Source organism: Lynx rufus, unplaced genomic scaffold (genome assembly GCF_022079265.1).
Source record: "Lynx rufus isolate CCGP_SWC_20201006 ecotype Redwood Valley unplaced genomic scaffold, mLynRuf1.p SCAF_26, whole genome shotgun sequence".
Lineage (NCBI taxonomy): Eukaryota > Metazoa > Chordata > Mammalia > Carnivora > Felidae > Lynx > Lynx rufus.
This window is the reverse complement of record NW_025814841.1, coordinates 3,390,135-3,411,820: the sequence shown is the minus strand read 5'-3', so window position 1 is coordinate 3,411,820 and position 21,686 is coordinate 3,390,135. Positions and strand designations below refer to the sequence as shown.

Sequence of the window (21,686 nt, the reverse complement as noted above, 5' to 3'; positions counted from 1 at the left end):
TGACCTGAGCTGAAATCAACAATCGGATACTTAACTGACTGAGCCACCCAGGCACCCCAATCATTCATAGCTTTTAAAACTTCAGTGTACCAGGGGCTTCTAGGTGGCTCAGTCAGGTAAGGGTTCAACTCTTGATTTCGGCTCAGGCCATGATCTCACAGTTTGTGAGTTTGAGCCCCGAGTTGGGCTCTGCACTGCCAATGTAGAGCCTACTTGGGATTCTGTCTCCCTCCCTCACCGTTTGCCCCTCCACCCCCTCTCAAAGTAAATAAATTTTAAAAAAAGCTATAAATGATGACATAAATATATGTCACATATTTCTGAACATCTCACATTCTAGTGTTTTATTATTATCTATAGAAAAAAATAAATAGAGCTCTTGAAAGCTATTGTTAAGGAACTATCTATTTAGGAACTATCCATTTACACCTACAATTGCAAATTATCTTGCATTATCCCTTTCCAAACCTAAAGATTACACTCATAGTCGAATTGTTAAAAATTTACTAATGAATTCTTATAGTATTATAATCATTTTCCTAAAGTACAAACATTACCATACATTTATTCATCTCACCAAGCAAACATTTTTTATCAACTACCCTATTTGCAAGGGAGGCATTTTGGTAGGTGCTAAGGAAGACGAAACTTGGCACATGGTCCTTACTCTTTTACAGCTTTTCTACTGAAGGATCTTAAAATCTCCCAGAAGAAATGAGTTGTAGGCTTGAGTAAATATAAAACAAAGTAGAACATGATGAGGACAAGCAAGAGGAACAGAGACTATCCTATAAGGAACTGTAGCAGAGTGGAGAAAGCAGATTGGCAAGTTTTCAAGTTCACATCTCCCGGCTCTGCTGCGTGGACAAGTCAACCAACCTCTCTAAACTTCCATTTCCTCAGCTTTAAAAATAATGGACTCTATCTCCCCACCTCTTGAGGTTGTTATGAGCCCTTCTGAAAGCACTTAAAGCAGTGTCCAATACCGTTAATATAATTATTAATATTGGTTCAGGTGTTAGCGCTCGTAATATGTCATCGTTAGTGTGGCAGTGGAAATGATCACTCCCAACACTGATGCCAAGCTAGCAGTTGATCTAAGTCTTAAACTGTGGATAATGTTTAAACTGTGAGGATGCTGAGAACAGGGATGGACATTTCAGACACGGGCAGTAGCAGACCCAAAGATACGGAAATGCTGTCTATATGAGAGTATTTGACACATAGTGGGAGATGAGCCTGGCAATGGAGGTTGGAGCCAGATAAGAAATAACTTAATGTCTGGGGTGCCTGGGTGGCTCAGTCGGTTGAGCATCCAGCTCACCTTTGGCTTAGGTCACGATCTCACAGTTCATGAGATCGGCTCTATGCTGATGTCATTGGCCTGCTTGGGATTCTCTCTCTCCCTCTCTCTGTGCCACTCCCCTGCTCTCTCTCTCTCTCTCTTTCTCTCTCTCTCTCTCTCTCTCTCTCAATAAATAAACATTAAAAACAACAACAACAGCAAAATGAAAGAACTTAAAGTCAGACCGGCAAGTTCAAGCCATAGAGTTGGCAGTAGGGAGCCTTTGCAGGATTTGAAATATGGTCATGACAGTCAGAGTTGGAAAGATTTTGTCAATAAGAAAGTCTAGAGATCAAGAATAGGAGACAAATTTCATAAGGCAATTAGTTTAGAGCAGAGATGAGGGCCTGATCAATGGTGTATCAAGTTTTCTATTGCTGCCATACCAAATTACCACAAATTTAGCAACTTAGTGCAGATTTACCGTTCTATCAGAAATATGAGTGAGCTCGGCTGGTTTCTCTGCTCTGTGTCTCACAAGATGGAAAGCAGAGTGTCATCAGGCTGGGCTTTTATCTAAAAGCTGAAAGGAAGACTCCATTTCCAAGTTCATTCGGGTTGTTGGCAGAATTCAATGCCTTGCCTGCCTAGGACCGACATCCCTTCTTTTACGGTGACCCCTGTCATCTTCAAGCTAACAATGGTATGTTGAATTTTTCTTGTGCTTCTGATCTGAGTACCCATTCTGCTGCATTTCTTTGTCCAGCTAGAGAAAATGCTCCACTTTTAAGGGCTTATATAATTAGATTGGGCCAACTTAGATGATTCAGGATAATATCCCTGTTTTAAGGTCCTTAACCTTAATTACATCTGCAAATTCCTTTATACCACATAACATAACATATTTTGAGATTCCAGAAAATAGTGCATGGACATCTTTGGGGACCATTGTGCCTACTACAAATGATAATTATGGAAAGGTATTGAAAGGTAGAGGGATTCGAGAAATATTTTAGATTTGTTTTATAAAAATTATTATTTGCATCCTACTATTTGCTTCCTGGGAGTAAAGCAAAATAGAAATAAATGTTAATCTTCAGTTTACACTATCTGACCAAACAACACATACCAGTTGTTAAGCATATAATATTTTTTAAATATAAAATTCAGAAAATAATTTACCAGTTTTAAAGACATCATTAACAGTAGCATGAATTTGTTCATTTTAATATTCACAACTTTAGATGTATGCATTATCATTCCCATTTTACATATCAGAAAACTGAGACTCAGCAGTTCCATGATGGACAGATCCACTCCAAAGCTGGTACTCTATGTGATCCCACTGTTGCTTAAGGAATGTTCCAAAGTTTTGTTATTGTTGTTGTTGTTGTTTTAATGTATATTTATTCTTGAGAGAGAGAGAGAGACAGAGCATGAGCAGGGGAGGGGCAGAGAGAGAGGGAGACACAGAATCCGAAGCAGGCTCCAGGCCCTGAGCTGTCAGCACAGAGCCCGACGTGGGGCTCGAACCCACAAGCCATGAGATCATGACCTGAGCCAAAGTCGGACGCTCAACTGACTGAGCCACTCAGGTGCCCCTAAAGTATGTTTTTATAGGGACACCTGGGTGGCTCAGTTGGTTGAGCATCCAGCTTTGGCTCAGGTCATGATCTCATCATTTGTGAGTTCGAGCCCCATGTCGGGCTCTGTGCTGACAGCTCAGAGCCTGGACCCTGCTTCGGATTCTGTGTCTCCCTCTGTCTGTGCCCCTCCCCTACTCACACTCTGTCTCTCCAGTAAATAAATAAATAAATATTAAAAAATATTTTTTAAGTATGTTTTTATAATTAGTTCTTTTCATATCATTGAGAGGAAGAAAACATTTCTCTTCAAAATAAAAACTTCGCAGGACACTACTTTTAATTTATTATAGGTTTTATTTAACTTAATTGGACATAATCTTAAAATCTGAATAGCCAAAGGCATTGTACAGGCTAGTAATCAGCAAAGGCCTTGTAACTGTAAATAACTAAACCATAAAGGGTTTAATTGTAAGCTGAAAAGTACATACTAAGGAAAAGAAGTCTTTTAATTTCATTAAAAGTAAATGTTTTAAGGTTTTTGAGCATGAGAGTATAAACAGAAATGCAATTTTCAGGGAAAGGCCATTTTTTTGTAATTTTTTTTACACTTATTTATTATTGAAAGACAGAGAGAGACAGAGCATGAGCAGGGGAGGGGTAGAGAGAGAAGGATACAGGGAATTCTAAGCAGGCTCCAGGCTCTGAGCTGTCAGCACAGAGCACGACACAGGGCTTGAACCCACAAACCATGAGATCATGACCTGAGCCAAAGCTGGACGCTCAACCGACTGAGCCACCCAGGTGCCCCTGGTAAAGGCCATTTTTAAATGAAATTCCCATATACTCTGCATAGGTATATGAAGCTACTAGAAGTTTTTGTTTGGTTGGTTGGTTGATTTTTTATTCAAGTGACTCTCATTCCTTTTATCTACTAGGAAAATTTCCAAAGAGACACTTGCAGTTATTTCTTGCAATTTCCTAAAGCCCTAGGTAAGCAGTGTAAAATTCTACTAGGAGTAATGTTAGTTCATTTTTCGATCATAAAGAGAAACATAGGAATGTTAGCTCATCCTCCCCTTGGGCTTTAAAAGCTATTTTGTACTGCAGACTTCGTGGAATGAAACACACTGTGGTAGAAACTAGCTTCCCTCTCTGATGCTGCTCTAGATGGACACATCCTTTTTATTGTAAGATTTTTTTTTAACTGACGCTCTCACTCACTGCCTTAGAACATGTTAACATTATATTGTTACTCAGTAAATATTTATTGAATTTCTACTCCGCGACAAGACACCATGGTATGTCATAAACAGGATCCTCTCTGTATGGTATTTATGTTCCAGTGGGAGAGACAGCCCTTAACAAATAAAGTAATAATAGTCAAAATGTCAGTGTGGGGTCAGTGTGGTTGTGCGCTTTCTGTTAAAAAACAACTGAAAGTCAAATGACCTTGGAAAAGACATTTAGAAACTTTATAGGTTCTGAATTTGTATACTGTGCATACCATGAGGTAGAGAAACAATGGGTGCTAGTTTAACATAGAAGTATGCCTGAAGTTGAAATAGTAGGAAAATGGATCTAGTGTGTTCTAAGGCATTAAAGTTCTGCATTGACAGAAGAATGAAGAATGTAATTTCTGTAGCTTTTAGTCCAAAGAGTGGTTTTGTGTTTTATATGAGGATTCATTGCTTTTTAACTCGAGGCTTCGTAATCACCTAGAAAATGAGAGAGGGACAAGAGCTAATGGAGAAGTACCAGATGAGGGGGGTACACACTCCGATAAGGAAGTTGACGGTAAGGCAGCATGTAATGCAGAAATAGAAAGGTGTAAGGACACAGAAATAATCCCAGAAAACCAAGAAAACCCCCAGGGGGCTGTGCCCTTAACTGAGGCATTTCTACAACACCTCTCAACCAAAACCGTACTTCCAAAGGAAATATAGTGGCCAGAAGTAGGAAGCCAGTGCCCACTACCCTCTTAGCAGATCCCTTCCAGTCCTGTTGACATTTGAGGTATCTCAATTGCTTGTCCCCTTTTGTTGTCGTCCTTCTTCTGCCAGCAGTCATTTTATCCTGGAATTAGAGATATCTGTGTCAAAGGGAAGCAGGATGAACCAAAGGTTTCTGACTTGCTATCAGCCAGACTGAGTTTTTTTTTTTTTTTTCATTTATACAGTCAGTTGTGAAATTATCTTAATGGAAAGGACAGTCGGATAGAGTTCTATTTCACTATGTTAAAATAGATTAAAAAAAATAGACTATTTAAGAATCTGTTCATTTGACTTATTTCATTTGGAAAATTACCCCCCGAAAATGTCCCCCCGAAAGGAGGACAGTAAAAATACTTTTACACAAATGAAAATGCATGTGTTCTGAAAACAAAATAGTAGATGAAATTAACAATAAGAAAGATGGCATATCAGGGGCGCTCAGTGGCTCAGTCTGACTTTGGATTTCAGCTCGGGTCATGAACTCACAGTTCGTGAGATCAAGCCCCACGTGGCTTGGGATTGTCTCTCTCTCCTCCTCTGTTTCTTCCCCTCCCCCACTCATGCTCTTTCTCTCAAAATAAATAAACTTAAAAAAAAAAAGGTTAAAAAAAAAGAAAGACGGCATACCATATAACTAAATACATACTATGTTTGTAGTCCATTTCTTATTTCTAACCAAAATGGAAAACTGAAATTTTTTCCTTCCTCAACGAAGCATAATACTTCTGCCTTCCCCATTATGCAGCACAATGCACAATTTTAAAGCTATACATCTAGGGTCTTCTTTTTAATTGTGTTCTACAATTTAATCCCACTTATAGTCAAATCTTTTTCATTTTATATTTTATGCTGATGAAGACCAAGTGGTTCACATGAATATTCTTTGTATATTCAAATAATTTTTCATATATTTAGAAGTGAATTGGCATTATTTTCTGAATTCTACAATCTCAGCTTCAATAGAATTACCTTACAAATTTTGCATACTAGATTATTCCTCTTTTTTTTTTTTTAATTACTTAGAGAGACACAGCATGAGTAAGGGAGGGGCAGAGAGAGAGGGAGAGAGAGAGAATCCCAAGCAGCTCCACACTGTCAGTGTCAATATGGGGCTTGAACTCATGAACGGCACCGTGAGATCATGACCTGAGCTGAGTAGGTCATCAAGAGTAGGATGCTTAAGTGACCAAGCCACCCAGGTGCCCCGATTATTCCTCTTTTTAATTCCTTCAATCATACTCAGTATTCCCTGGATGTGTATTTATTTTTCATTTATCTTAATGTGTAGAAACTTATACTGGAATAATATATAAAGATGTCATATAAAGATACTTATTTTTTTCTGACTTTTTCAGGGAATATTTGTGTATATCAGTAAAATCTTATGCCTCTTTGCTTCATTTTGGTATTTTATGTTTGTTTTTTAAAGTTTATTTACTTTGTGCATGTGTGCAAGTGGGGGAGGGGGGGGAGAGAATCTCAAGCAGGCTCCACACTTGAGCCGAAATCAAGAGTCACACACACTTACCCCACTGAGCCACCCAGGCGCCCAAATCTTTGCTTCCTTTTGAATAAGAGAACTAGGTAAGGTCAGTTTGTTTTAATCTGCTTTATCTTCTTGGTCTTTTATGGTTGCCCATTTTTCTTTATGGGTTCTTGGTGTAATTTGCTTTTCTTAAACTAGTACCCACTGAGTTTTAATCTATTTCCAATGCAACATTTTAATATACTAAGGTCAGTTAAAAGTCCATTGTGTTTAAATACTGCTTAAAATTATAAATAGATTATCAAACTAGCCCTGAGCACTTTTTAAAAAAATGAATTGAAAATACTCAGTCGATATGATTCACTGTACTTCTAATAAAGAAAAGGTGCTATGCAGGTACTATGGACTATTGATAAATTATACAAATCATACACCCATTCTCAAAAAGCTTAAGAACTATTGGGGCAGATAAGTTAGCACATCAGTGGCACACAATGGTGTAAGATTTCCAAAAGGTCCTTCTGATTGGAATGAGATTTTGAACGGCCTCTTGGGAGATTTGTGATTCACGCCAGAATTTAAAGACTTAGCAGCATTTCAGTGAAATGAAAGAAACATTCAGGTCAAGCATAGGAAACTTTAGTAGTACAGGGTGAGTTCAGGAAAACAAAGTATGAGTCCAAGAAAGACCTGTGATACCATCTGACTAAAGAATTGGTTTCCAAACTTCTTCTAAGCCATTTGGAATCCTTTTAATATCTGGAAGAGTCAGACGATGATATAATCTGTAAGTGCATTCAGAGGGGAGTACGGGACTGTGAGGGAACTAAGCTGTGTCCGGGTGCCGGAAGCATAGAGAAGAACAGATAGACTTGAGACATAAAGCTAGAGAGTTAGGCTGAGGACAGATCACTGAATATCTCAAAAGTTATGTTCCGTAAATTGGAGTTTATCCTAAGATTATTGACAGTCATGCCAAAGGGAGAAAGACTAGAGGCGGGGAGAAGCTGCTAGAGCTTTGTGGTGATCTTTCAAAAGAGAGTAGTGGTCTGGACTACCAGGTAGTAATGGGAAGGGAGGGCTGAGGAGGGATCAGATGGGGAGAATCAGCAGGACTAGATAAGAGAGGAAAGGGAGAGAGGGCTCCAAGTTTATTTCTGAAAGCCTGTCTTGAGCAACGGGGTAGACAAGTGTTTTGCTATTTACTGAGTCAGGGGAACCAGCTGAGATTCATGGGGCTACTTTGATGAATACAAATATCTATTATTACTTACTGTGTGCCAGGCACAGTGACAAATGCTTCATATGCTTTATCTTCAGTGCGTTGTCTAATTTAATTCTTAATACGTATTAGCTTTTAAGATGTGAAGAAGGACAGATCATCAGGACTTAAGGAGGACATAAATGGTAGAAATTGGAGGCACCAGCCATAGAGAAGCAAAGGGGAGAAAATTCTAGTTCAGGAGCTGGAGAACTATGAACCACAGACCAAATGTAGCCTGCTGCTATTTTTTTTTATAAATACATTTTTTTTTTAATTTGGTAAAGTTTTATTGGAGCACAACCACGTTTATTTATGTTTGTCTATGGTTACTTTTGTGCTGCAGTAGCTCAGCTGGGTGGTTGCCAGAGAAAACCTTATGACCCACAAAGCCTAATCTATTCACCATCTGGCCCTTTACAGACAAAGTTTGCCAAGCCCTATTCTAGTTTGATTCTGGCGGGTATCCAAACATGATTTTAGCCTCCAAGATGAGAAAAATATTTTCATTTGAACATAAAGGGAGGGAAGTAATTGAAGATAGAAGAGAGGAAATGACTAAGTGTGAAAACAGACATCCACATATTTTATTGGATAATTTGTAAACCTCAAAATATTAAATGTCACTTAGTTCAGCCAGCCTTTTACCTAATACTTAATTTTCAGTTCTTTCTAAGCTCCTAAAGGAGTTCTCTACTCTAGCTAAACTGATCCCATCAAAATTATCTAGTCAAGAGGCTTTTGCTCTAGTGTCATGAGAGACTGGGTGGGGATTTCTACCAAAATAGCCTTGAAATTTTATCACCGTCCATATATTTACCATCTAGCGCATGTGTGGTGCTCTGTATAAAATTACCACCCCTGCTTTGAGTTCACTAAACAATACTTCTTGTCACTTCTGGTTTTCTTGTTTTATTTTATTTTATTTTTGGTTAATATAACATAAGCATTTAAGATTGCAAAACAAGCATAAGTAACCAATTTAACATTTATGTGTTAAAAGAAAAATTCTTGGAGTCAGTGTTCATTATCATTTCTCCATTTTATCCAGAATGCTATTGGAAGGACCTTGTTTCTTACCCTTTAACCAGGTTTTTGGATGTCTTTGCGATTTTGGCAATCTTTGAGAAAAATGACATAGTCATGGTGGTTAGGCCATGCTTCTTCCATATATGTACAATTGGAAGGTCCTGTTCTTTGTGGATAATTTTAGATTAATGTTGACTACTACAGTTTATTTAAATGAATATCAGGTGATGTTAGTGAAGTGATATTCAAGTTTTTTTTATTATGAATTCAGTCACAAGAGTTTCGATGATGTTATGGAATGAAACTCTGTTTTAGATAGAACAAAGAAAAAAGTACTAACCATTGCTTTCTTAAAATCTTTACTACCATAGCTTTTCTGATTTTTTTAAATTGAATCTGATTCTAGGACTTAGAGTCTCATGGTCTAGAGACAATGGAATCAGGTAATGTCAAAAGAATATTTTGTATACCTGAATCTAATATAACACTATATGGTAACTATATTGAGATTAAAAATAAAAACTGAAAAAAAAAGAATGTCTTAACCATGACTAAAAAAGTTTGGAATAAAGGGACTGAATAAGTCAAACTTGAACAAGGCTCTTGGGCTAGGTTTCCTGGAATCTTTTTGTGGGGATAAAGGTTAAATGGCAAGTTGAGAGTTTCTGGGGGTTACAAAGGCACATAGGGCTAAAAATTATTTTCTGGATGTCTTTTTATTTACTGTCGTATTCATTGTGGAAAAAGTGCTTTTTTTTCCTTTAGCTAAACAGATAGAGACAGGAGTCGCAACAGGAAAGTGATGGGCATTTCCGGGAGCACTAACTATGTTCTAATTTATTAACTCTCCAATCCCCATATTTGCTCTTTGAAGAAGGGATTATGGCCCCTACTTTTCATTTCTTTTATGAGGAAACTCAAAGAAGCAATAGAAAGAAGGGTGACAGGGGGGAGGAGGGAAGGAGAGAACACAATAAATGCTTTGAGCAAGGCCTACTAAAATTGTGAAGCAGGTGAATTGACTCCAGTAGTCTCCACTTTCTATGCCCTTCCTTTCTATAGCTGATCCTTCCTGAGTATTTTCAGATTCTTTCACCCTTTTCTGTTCTCAGGCAATAATTACCTAACTCACTCTTATTAAGATATAGAATAGGGGCGCCTGGGTGGCTCAGTCGGTTAAGCGTCCGACTTCAGCTCAGGTCACGATCTCGCAGTCCGTGAGTTAGAGCCCCACGTCGGGCTCTGGGCTGATGGCTCAGAGCCTGGAGCCTGCTTCCGATTCTGTGTCTCCCTCTCTCTCTGCCCCTCCCCCGTTCATGCTCTGTCTCTCTCTGTCTCAAAAATAAATAAAACGTTAAAAAAAAAAGAATAGTTGGAAGTATTTAAATACCCTCTGTAAGTATTTCTATTTTCAGAATTGGAAAGCCTTAGGCTCCAGTAATGAGGCTGTAAAGGTGGAATTTCAGGCATCAGTTAAGTACAGAGTAAAGTTGGGAGAGGCAAAAGGTCTTCTATCTCCAGAATCATCCCCATAATGATTCTAGAATCTTCTTTCCATACCCAAGTGTACTGTTGAAGGGCTACCATTTTCTACCATAATCAAAAAAATGTGTTGTTTGCTAAAATACCATTGTTTTAGCATAATGACTTTTTGGTAACTTTTTTTAAAGTTTATTTACTTTGAGAGAGAGAGAGTGTGTGTGTGCAGGCAGAGAAGGAGCAGAGACAGAAAGAGAGAATCCCAAGCAGGTTCCACGCTGTCAGTGTGGAGCCCAACATAGGGCTCACACTCACAAACCATGAGATTATGACCTAAGCCAAAAGCAAGAGTCAGATGATTAACTGACTGTGCCACCTAGGCACTCTTTCTCAGTAACTTTTAAGTTGTAACAAACACAGAGACTTCTCTGTGCACACTATTGGAAATTGAAACCTTCCAAAACAGATTAAAACCTATTTTTCATGAAAGATGGATTTTGAATAGCAGAAATACCGGGAGAAAGAACAAGTAGAGAAAAGGGCACCATGATTAGTCATACAAAGCTCTCACCCCAAGGAGAAGTTCTTACTGTAAAGATTGAAGAAATAGCCACATCTGAAGCATCACTGAGCAGACCCAGTAATCTCTAAAGATCTGTGGCATGATTTCTAAAGGTACCCAGTCGCTGATGGATGCTTTCTTCTTTCACTCTTGTTTCCCTCCAAGAGCAAAAGAATTGAGCCAAGCGGCATGCTCCTCTTTGCTCCAGAGCAGGCATAAAATCCGAAACTATGTTCCAAAACCAGTCCAGCTTCTCAGGGTGGTAAATTTATTCTCTGTATCATTTTGTGTCTCTTTCTCTGATACTTTTCTATCTATAGTTCCATCTGAGGCAGGGATTATAAGAGCAATAGTTCTTGTCCCCATTGTTTCATATCTGTTAGTCTAACTTGGCGTACATCTGTGCTACCTTGAATTGGCCCCTGGCAACATGTATTGCCTGACTTTTGGCTTCTTGGCTTGTACTGATTCATGGCCTTACCTATTATCTCCAGTTCTCCAAGTCTGGCCTGGCTTCCATTCCACACTCATCCAAAAAACTATAAAGTAATGGGTGGATTCCCTACCTGTTTCTCTTCCAGTTGTAGTAACACGCTGAATCAAGAAACAATGGAGAAAATTTCTCTGATTGGAATGTAACCTTGACCACCTAACACCACCGTGACTACCACCACCACCATCACCATTATTGCCAATTTGTTTCTGCGCACTAATTCCGGTCTGTCTTTAGATCAGAGTGGGGGATGGTTCATTCTCAGGCTTTAATTCTGGTTATTGTTTTACTTATTCTCTCTTCCTTGCTGTGAAAGTATAGACACTGTTTTCGTAGTATCAGAAATAGTATCTCCGTAGCTATAGAAGAGAAAAGCCTTTCCATAATGAGGAGGAGACAGGTAAACATTGCATAAAAATTTCCTCTTTAAAGAAAAAAATTAGGGGCGCCTGGGTGGCGCAGTCGGTTAAGCGTCCGACTTCAGCCAGGTCACGATCTCGCGGTCCGTGAGTTTGAGCCCCGCGTCCGGCTCTGGGCTGATGGCTCAGAGCCTGGAGCCTGCTTCCGATTCTGTGTCTCCCTCTCTCTCTGCCCCTCCCCCGTTCATGCTCTGTCTCTCTCTGTCCCAAAAATAAATAAACGTTGAAAAAAAAATTTTTTAAAAAGAAAAAAATTAAACAGGAGTAACTGAATGACCATCAGCTTACTTCCGCCAAGCTTTCTCGATATTTCTGTACTATATAGAAGTTATGTGTACCTTTCAAACTTGTATCTGAAGAGGACAATCAACACATGGTTGTGCATTGCTCCTGTTTTATCGTTAGTAATCTTTACAAATGTTTACTTACTAAACACGGTATGGTTATTGACATATGTACGAGATGTAACAAATTCAATGAGTGATTTATATTGAAATGTGGAAGGGCCACCTACTCATATGCATAGAATGGTTCTATAAGTGAAAGAACTGTTTGTTTGTTTGTTTGTTTATTTATTTATTTATTTATTTATTTATTTATTTATTTTGAGAGAGAAAGAGGGAGTATGCACACACGTGAGTGGGGAGAGGGGCAGACAGAGAGGAGACAGAGAGAATCCCACGCCAGCTTCCCACTGTCATTCAATGTGCAGCCAGACCCGGGGCTCCAGTGAGACACTTAACTGACTGAGCCACCCAGGCGCCCCAGGAGATAATATTTTTTAAAACTTGAATTACTGTTCTCACTTAATGGAATAAGGCAGGTATAAGGTCATTTCATGAATGTGAAACCAAAGCAGAAAGTGTTAAGTGACTTTCTTGAGATCTCAGAGTAATATTAATAATGAAGCAAAGATAAAACCTAATTTGTTGTTTAATAATGTGATCATGCTGGCTTTGTACTGGGAAATTTTCTTTATTTTTTTTAAAACAATTTTTGAAGATTTTATTTTTAAGTAATCTCTACACCCAATGTGGGGCTCCAACTCACAGCCCCGAGATCAAGAGTCGCATGTTCTCCTGACAGAGCCAGCCAAGCACCTGGAAATTTTCTTTTTAATTTCATAGCCACGTTCTATATATTAGCTGTTTTCATAGGGAATACATTAGGATGGAAAAATTCTATGCCTTTTGTGTAATATCTTTACTTTTTACAGAACTAAGCTGACTCCTTGCTTAGTTAGATCTCACAAATATATGCTTAATAATTTCTAGCTCTTAAATGTCAGTCAGGACGAAGTGCTACTGAAAAGTTTTCCTAACACAAATGATTATAAGAGTAAATAAATTAAAATGCTTAAATGCAATCTCTTCAAATTAGCCACACAGGCAGAGAAGGAAGAATCACACTTTGTATGCATAGATATAAAGTAGCGACAGGCTAAGGCAAAGTGGTAGTTAGTAATAACGTCTCCATAATGCACTCCTGTTTGGGCCTTGCTTTCTTGGTTCTAGGCTTAGAGGAAGATATCAAAAGCTGCAGATAGGAATTCTGCTGATAGACATAAGGTAATAACAGACTACAGCAAGTGGTATTTACTAATGTCTCCATAATGCATTTCCCTTTGGGCTTCATTATTCATCTTCAGGATTTGCTTGCCTAACCTCTAATTGTTTTTTAATTGAAGTATATTTGACACACAATGTTGTTAGTTTCAGTTGTACAACATAGTGATTCCACATCTCTGTATTATACTCTGCTCACCACAAGTGTAACTACCATCTGTCATCATACGCTGTTACAAAACCATTGACTATATTCCCTATGCTGTACCTTTCATCCCTGTGACTTACTTATTCCAAAACTTGAAAGCCCTTATCTCTCACTCCCCTTCTGTCCTTTTTGCCCATCCCCCATCATCATCCCTTCTGGCAACCACCAATTTGTTCTCTGTATTTATGAGTCTGTTTCTGCTTTTTGTTTGTTTATCTGTTTTGTTTTTAAGATTCCATATCTAGTTGAAATCATATGGTATTTTTCTTTCTGACTTATTTCACTTAGCATTATACCCTCTAGGTCCATTCCTGTTGTTGCAAATGACAAGATCTCATATTTTTTTTATGGCTGAGTAATACTCTATTGTGTATATATACCATATCTTCCTTATCCATTAATCTGTCAATGGACATGGGTTTGCCTTAGCTATTGTGTCATATCTTGGCTATTGTAAATAATGTTGCAGTAAACACAGGGGTGTGTATGTCTTTTCATATAAGTGTTTAATTTTCTTTGGGTAATATCCAGTAGTGGAATTACTGGACCATATGGGAATTCTATTTTTCATTTTTTGAGGAGCCTCCATACTCTTTTCCACATTGGCTCAACCAGTTCTCATTCCCACCAAAAGGGCACGAGCCTTCCTTTTTCTCCACATCCTCATCCACATTTGTCATTTCTTGTCTTTTTTATACTAGCCATTTTGACTAGTAGGAGATCTACCATTGTAGTTTTGATTTGCATTTCCCTGAGAATGAATGATGTTGAGCATCTTTTCTTGTGTCTGTTATCCATCTGTATGTCTTCTTTGGAAAAATCTCTATTCAGGTTTTCTGCCCATTTTTAATTGGATTATTTGGTTTTTTTGGTGTTGAGTTGTATAAATTCTTTATGTTTTGGATATTAACCCCTTATTGGATATGTCATTTGCAAATCTCTTTTCCCATTCAGGAGGTTGCCTTTTTGTTTTGCTGATAGTTTCCTCTGCTGTGCAAAGCTTTTTGTTTTGGTGTCATTTCAATAGTTTATTTTTGCTTTTGTTCCCCTTGCCTGAGGAGACACGTCTAGGAAAGTGTTGCTCTGGCTGATGTCAGAGAGATTACTGTCTGTGTTTTCTTCTAGGAGTTCTTTTTTTATTATTTTTTTCTCAGTAAACTGTAAAGTTAAAATTGCATTAAAATGTAAACTAATTTGGGGAGAATTGGCATCTTTGTAATATTGATTCTTCCTATTCAGAATCCTAGTAGGTCTCTCCATTGATGTAGGCCTTCTTTTCTATCCTTCAGTAATATGTTGTAATTTTCATCATCTATCTTCAAGACTTAATTTGTTAATTTCTTTTCTAGGTATTTTATAACTTATGTCACTATGCTAAATATCATATTTTTTCTGTTAAATTTTCTGTTTACTTCATGTATTTATTTATTAAAATTATTTATTTAAATTGTGTTTTAAATATTCTGTCAGGCCACCTGACTGAAATCTGATTGTACTCCTGTTTTTTTTCTCATTAATTCTGCTAGTTTTCCCTTTTGATTTTCTAAATATAACTCTGGATCTTCTGAAAACAGTAATTTTCTCTCTTCCTCTAAGTGTACTTTCAAGGTGCATCTGTTCAGATGTATCAGAGATTGAATGGAGCAGTGGTTTGAGATATGTCCAGAAATTATATTGCATTTGTTTCCTGATACTCTAGAAAATGGGTCACTACAGTGCTTTGCTTTTTAAAAAAGGGAGGGAGGACAAGAGGCAATATTTTTTTCCTTCCTGACCCCAAGTCTGCATGATATAAGTCATGTTGTCAAATAAGAAAGGAAAATTAAGTTTTCATCTTACTGTATCCTCTGTAGTTCTTTGAAGCATAAACTTTAATCTATGATTCATTGATTTTTAAGGTCACATTTTCATATATTGATATGACATTGGGTCTTTGGCCAATCTAAGATCTATTTCTAGCTATCAGTATTTTCAAAAGCATGAAAAAGTAAATTTTAAAAATAAGTTAACAAAGTGACAGGAACAAGGACAAAAGTGATGAGAAGCAGTATTTTAGTAAAGGCTTCTAGGCCTCCAGCATTCTAACTTTTCTCATTTAAATGTGGTACTGGTTAAAAATGGGCAAAATCAGGCATGATGAAGATGGAAAATTGTTTTACCTAAAGTGGTATTTCCTGAAGTGTATCCCACAGAGCAATAGGCCTTTGGATGTCAACAGATGTTAAGCAGAAAAATAGTATGTCACGGTCAAGTAAGTATAGAAAACGTGGGTTTAGATAGCGTTTTGTTTTAATGTTTTAAATTTGCATGTAATTGACACACAACGTTGCATTAATTTCAGGTGCACCACATAGTGATGCAGCATCTCTGTGTTATGCTACGCTCACCACAAATGTAGCTGCCATCTGTCACCGTATGATGTCATTGCAATATCGCTGAGTATGTAGGGGTTTTTTTTAATTGCAGGACTTCATAAAGCCCTTGGTGTGTTGAGGTGCTTTGTGACTTTTTAAAAGAAAGGTAGAATATGTAGCTTCCCCCTGGCTCACTTTGACCAAGTAACCTTTTGTCTGTGAAGCATATCTTGGAATCAATACTCCTTGGAAGACATTGGAAAACACCTAAACATCCTCAAACTTAAATCACAGCATGTGTTTTTAAGAAAATTGAGTTAGAAGAAGTAGACAAAAAACTTTTCTCTGATTATTTAGTTGCATATTTCTAATCGATAGATTGATGAAGGACCAAAATGGCCTGCTTAGCTGTTTTGTGTATCCCTGCTCCATGCTTTGAATCGTGAAGACACCCTTCGGAACCAGTTCTGTGATGATAAGTGAGGCGAGAGAGGTGTGGTAGGAAGAAAGATGTAATGATAGAGAAAAGGGGTCAGGTGGGATAAAGGTGCAGTGGTCTAGCCAGAGATGAATGGTTTAATCTAAAGTGGTACCTACGGCATAAATGGGACTTGTAGATTTGAAACACATTGTGGTGGTAAAACATAATATGACTGCTGTCATTTTCAAATACCCCAAAATGTTGTTTATGTAGAACCAGGTGGTTTTAACTTGAAGGACATAGTGTAAGACTTCCACCACAGATAATGAAAGGTGTAGCTACCAAAGACAGCAATTGAGAATATTTTACAAAAAGGATCACTGACTTACAAAATAAAATTATTATTATAGTTTTTATTTCATTTTTATTTTTAATTTTTGTTTATTTTGGGGAGACAGAGAGAGACAGAGCACGAGCAGGGGAGAGGCAGAGAGAGGGGGAGACACAGAATCCGAGGCAGGCTCCAGGCTCTGAGCCGTCAGCACAGAGCCTGACATGGGGCTCAAACCCACAAATGGTGAGATCATGACCTGAGCCGAAGTCGGACGCTCAACCAACTGAGCCACCTAGGCACCCTTAAAATAAAATTATTGATATACATATTAAGGCTAAAGAATATTGGGAAAGGGCTCTTAGCTGAGATAAGTGTACTGAAAAGAAATAAAATGTGAGCTATATCTATTAATTTAAATTTTTCAGCCACCCTATTGAAAAAGTAAAACAGAAACAGGTGAAATTAATTGTAGTAATATATTTTATTTAACCTACTCTGTTCAAAATATTATTTCAGTGTCATCAATAAAAATTATTGATGAGATACAATAAAAAATATTAATAATTTTTTGTACCAAGTGTTGAATGCTTATGCATTTTATATTTATAGCATATCTCAATTCACAGCAGCCGCTGTGAATGTGTCTCGAGGTACCTCGAGATCATGACCTGAGATCATGACCTGAGCCGAAGCCAGACACTTAACCGCTTAACCGACTGAGCCACCCAAGCACCCCTAGAGTCTGCCACTTTGTAGATGTGTATCTCCTTGAGCCAGGCTTCCTTATCTATACAATGGTGATAATATCCGTTTCAATGGACTATTCTAAGGATCACAGTGTAAAATGTATGTGAAAGTGTTTTGTCAATTGTTTGCAAATAATGATGAATATTTACTTTTAAGTCGTGGAACAGTTGGAGCTGTTCTAGAGATGCAGCTAAAAGTACATTTTTCCTTTAAGCCTCAGAAAAAATGAAATCAATGAAGGCATTAAAAATGAATCCATGAAAATACAGAAGTAACTACAATTGTTAATGTAGAAAGTTGTTTCACTGCTCTGCATTCTGTTCTGTCTGATGGAGTACAACTAAACAAATAAATCCTTTCACATACTACCTTTCCAAAGAGTAAAATGATCAAAATGACAGTTTTCATGGAAGAATGGTTACATTTTTTGTCTAATTACTTAATTCTGTACTCCTTACGACTTTAGCTGCCAAGAAGTTCAAAGTTAAGTTTGAAACCCAGCTATAACAATTAAGTAGGACTCAAAGAAGTTTAATTTGACTCAGTTACATTTTATTAGTTTTCTACTTGACCGTTTTTCATTTATTCTTCTTCAGCAAACTCATGTATCTTGTAAAACCATTAATACAAATAAAACCAAAAAATAAAAATAATAAATAAACCAAAGGTTGAACTATTTTACAGATTTTTAGGATTAATAAGATTGACATTCAAATTAGACAATTTTGAAATATCATTCATACCAGAAGACAAAAATTCCAGAATACAATGAAAAAAAAAAAAGAACATTATTTTGAAAATAAATTTTGACTTTCTTTTAATGTTTTGTTCATTTTTGAGAGAGTGAGAGAAAGAGAGAGAATGCATGTGTGGGGAGGGACAGGAATAGAGGGGGACAGAGGATCCAAAGCGGGCTCTGTGGTGATAGCAGCAAGCCCGATGCAGGGCTAGAACTCAGGAACTGTAAGATCAGGACCTGAGCTGAAGTCTGCAGTTTCACTGACTGAACCACCCAGGCATCCCTGACTTTTTTTAAAGAGGAAAAAATTGAGTTATCAAGAAATATAGAGCTGACATTGTTAGAAAATGCGACATTATTCCTTTAACCAAATTGTGGACAGTCCGTCAGAATATAAAAGAACATGATTTTATTGGTGAGATCCACAATTTTTACCATAACTAAGTAGTGAGATATAATAGAATTAAATCTGTAGTCTATATTTGATAGTCTCATTAATTATATGTATTTTCACATTTTCATTAGAGGACCATGGAGGAAAGCAGTAAGTAGATATAGATGCAAAAGAATAGATATTTTTTAAAGTCTGGAGTAGAGTGAAAAACTGTGAAATCAACCTACTTTTGGTAAAATTTCAATACAGTCTTACATTATGGGGATCTACAAGGAGAAAACTACTGTTTCTTTAATTGGCATTGAAGTATCTTTCTTTTTTTTTTAATGTTTATTTTTGAAAGAGAGAGTAGGGGAGGGGCAGAGAGAGAGGGGCACAGAGAATCCCAAGCAGCCCCGGACTGACAGCAGCCTGAAGCAGGGCTCAAACTCATGAACCGGAGATCATGACTTGAGCCGAAGTCCGATGCTCAATTGACCCATCCATTCAGGTGCCCCAAAGTATCTTTTTTGTTTGTTTGTTTTGGTATGGATGGGCATGACCTATAAAGATTATGAAAAGATGGGAAATTTCTTAAAAAAGAAAAAAGAAAGGAGTGTGCTACCTATGTCATAACTTGAAGTCTACCTCAATTATGTAGAAAAAATATATAATGTAGTTTTTTTTTTAAACAAATCATCTCTGCACCAGAGACAAACAGGATAGCATGAAATTTAGGTGCAGAATGTTCCTGGGGCCCTATGTTTTCTCAAGGTCACCATGCCTGCATTCTCCTTAAAATTGCTCATACTGAATTATGCTTCTCAAATTCAAAGACTTTATCTTCTCTATAAACTATTATTCTTAAAGCATCTACACTCAACTCCACATGTCATTATTTTTTTACATAATTTGAGTTACTAGTCATGAAGCTAGATTAAAAACTGCCAGAGAGAAAGTAACATTTATTTTAACTCTTTTAGGGGCGCCTGGGTGGCGCAGTCGGTTAAGCGTCCGACTTCAGCCAGGTCACGATCTCGCGGTCTGTGAGTTCGAGCCCCGCGTCAGGCTCTGGGCTGACGGCTCAGAGCCTGGAGCCTGTTTCTGATTCTGTGTCTCCCTCTCTCTCTGCCCCTCCCCCGTTCATGCTCTGTCTCTCTCTGTCCCAAAAATAAATAAACGTTGAAAAAAAAAATTTATTTTAACTCTTTTATCTACTTCATTCCTTCAGAAACAGTATTTTTTTTTTATTGGATAGCATGAAAGATATTTCCTGCTTGATTGTTATACTCTTTCTGATAGTATCAAGATGAAAGTTCTCACTGGCTGTAGTGGTAAATCTCCATGATTTCTCTTTTAATATCTGGGTTTGGAACTGTTTTCAAAGAGATCAATGAAGTTTTCAGCGGCTATTACTAGTTGATATTGAATGGCTTTTTATTTTATTTTGTTTAATCCTAAAAGATTCGGTAAAAAATTAAGGTAATTTGCTGTATTTCCTAGAAATCTTAGCAAATCAGAGATTGATTTGTGGAAATAATAAAGAAGAAGTCCATTGAGACTCATCAACCCCTTTTGAATTTTAAATTTTTTTTTAACGTTTATTTATTTATTTTTTTTGAGACAGAGAGAGACAGAGCATGAATGGGGGAGGGGCAGAGAGAGAGGGAGACACAGAATCGGAAGCAGGCTCCAGGCTCTGAGCCATCAGCCCAGAGCCCGACGCGGAGCTCGAACTCACGGACCGTGAGATCGTGACCTGAGCTGAAGTCCGACGCTTAACCGACTGAGCCACCCAGGCGCCCCTCATCAACCCCTTTTGAAAAGTACTGTGTTAGGAAACCTTTTGGTATATATGTATATACATATATGTCATGGTAAGAAGTGAGATTCTAGAAAAAGTTTATAACAGAGAAGAAAAAAAAAGCCAAGAAATTCGTGGTCTGTGGAATAATTTTTTGTTCCACTTCTGTTATTTTGGGTATACCAATAGTACTAGCTAGCATCTGTTCTGACTGGTGAGTTGTAAAATATTTTCAGTGTTAACCCTGGTTTGTGTGAGGATTGCCTTCATTATATCTTTTTATGCCTATGAATAAATGAAAATGTGTTTAAATTTCTCCAGTTACATTTACATTTCACACCAGGAACCTAATTTCAAGTGAATAACCCCTGAGACTAAAGCATAAAATCTTGCTTAAGCCAGTAATTTAGTTACATTTCATAGTAAACAAAAATGATTCATTAAACTTTTATGTTTTCCCTTCCTGGTAATAGTGGGTTATTTATAAATTCTTAAGTATCCTTGATCTCTGTAACCTTCACAGTTGTTATTTTAAGTCTTCATTTATATTCTGATTAGAATGAAGAGCCATTCAGCATGTCTTTGTGTTGTTTCCAATGTGCCAAAGGCCAATCATCCTTTCTAGGTTTGCCTGGATCCGTCTTATCTCTAGCCCCAAATCCTGACAAAATTCACTGATGCAAGTAGTAAGCACTACACTAAAAGAGAGCCTTCAGCTTTAGAGATATAAATAGAAATTAAAGAGATCATTAAAACTCCAAATGATATAATCAACATCTAAAAGTTCAACTGTATTCTTCCTCACTAAATATCTCCTTATTTCTACCACTCTTTATTCATTGGTGTCTGACTTCTTGCATTGTCAGGTTGGGGAGTAGGGGTACAGAAAGGGAAAATTTGTGATTCTCTCTGTCTGTAGGGCCAACTGCAAATGTTCTTCCACTCTGAGCACTTCAGGGGCTCTTCATGGCCCTTCATGTTAATATCCACGTGCGTGGCCTTCTGTGTTAATGCCTTCCACAACCTTTTGTTCTCATCTACTTATAGATTGCTGAGTTGTAGTGCAGAAACGTTCTCCACATAAGGCCAGATTGTTTCCCTTCTTTACATTAAAGAATATTTGATATTCCAGCTTCTTGGCCTTTTGCCTATTCCAGGACCAAGTCAGGATCCAAAAATGCCCCTGGTAGCATGAAAAGGTCACACCCCCAGTATGATTCCAGCAGTCTGCTGGTGTCCCCAAAGTGCAGGAAAAAATATTGTTTCAAAGGAAATATATCTTGAAGGAAAATAGAGGAAAAACCTTTTTCCACAAGGAGGTCTGGGGAAATAAAAGGATAAGAAGAAATAGGACTGACAGACTGAGAAATGGAACAAAGCCATAAAACTGTCTCAAGTCTTGAGTTACATGGTTTTATTAAGTTTTCTCTTAGAGGAAGTCAATGGTTGTCTTTGAAGGAAAAGGTAATCTATGTAAAAGTTGTTATATGATTCTGGTCTTTTTCTTCATGGATTTACTGAAGCACACTTTTTGCAGAAATATAAGTGTA

The 21,686-nt window shown here is 37.5% G+C and overlaps 1 protein-coding gene across 39 annotated transcripts in view; it reads left to right on the top strand.

Moving 5' to 3' along the window:
• The window catches only part of RIMS2 (regulating synaptic membrane exocytosis 2), a 614,217-nt gene that overhangs the window by 532,185 nt on the left and 60,346 nt on the right, over positions 1 to 21,686 (top strand). The gene's annotated exons all lie outside the window — the stretch shown is intronic.